Source organism: Rhagoletis pomonella, unplaced genomic scaffold (genome assembly GCF_013731165.1).
Source record: "Rhagoletis pomonella isolate Grant_MI unplaced genomic scaffold, Rhpom_1.0 Rhpom_scaffold_00009, whole genome shotgun sequence".
Lineage (NCBI taxonomy): Eukaryota > Metazoa > Arthropoda > Insecta > Diptera > Tephritidae > Rhagoletis > Rhagoletis pomonella.
The window spans coordinates 15,229,993-15,230,636 of NW_023458563.1; positions in this window are offsets into that span (position 1 = coordinate 15,229,993).

The window sequence follows — 644 nt, forward strand, 5'->3', positions numbered from 1 at the left end:
GTAAACTGTTGTTTGTGTACATTCCTATTTGTTTATACATTACTTATCTGCACATGACAATTAAAGTAAAAAGGGCGATGTGCTTATGCTACAATAGGGATGTCCTACGAGATGGCAATTGTCAGATTTCGGTCAGAAATATACCAGCCTCATACTAGTTCAAAATAGACAGAAAAATACTAGTTCAATTATGGACCAAAACCACTACTTTGGGAGTAAAAAAATAAAATGAATTCATGAATATACAATAAAAAACTTTTCATTAAGTACACTTTGCCTTAGATTTGCCAATAATTAGTGTTAAATTAAAAGTAAAAATAAATACATAAATATTTAAAACTTTCGAACATGAATTTAAATGCATTTTTCATAAAATTTTATTAAAAGTAAAAGCTTTCAGGTACAATAAATACTATGTTTTTCATCTTTTTTAATAATATTAAAAAATGCAAAAAAAAAACATTTTAGTTAAAAATAAAATAAATACTTTAGTTCGAACTATCATTACGAATGATCATTTTCGAGTAAACTTAAATAAAAATAAAAGTTTTCATTAAATTAAATTAAATTCATTAACTTTGCACATTTCAGTCCTTTGTTTTTTAGACTTTATAAAAGTAATAATTAACGCATAAAATTTGAGA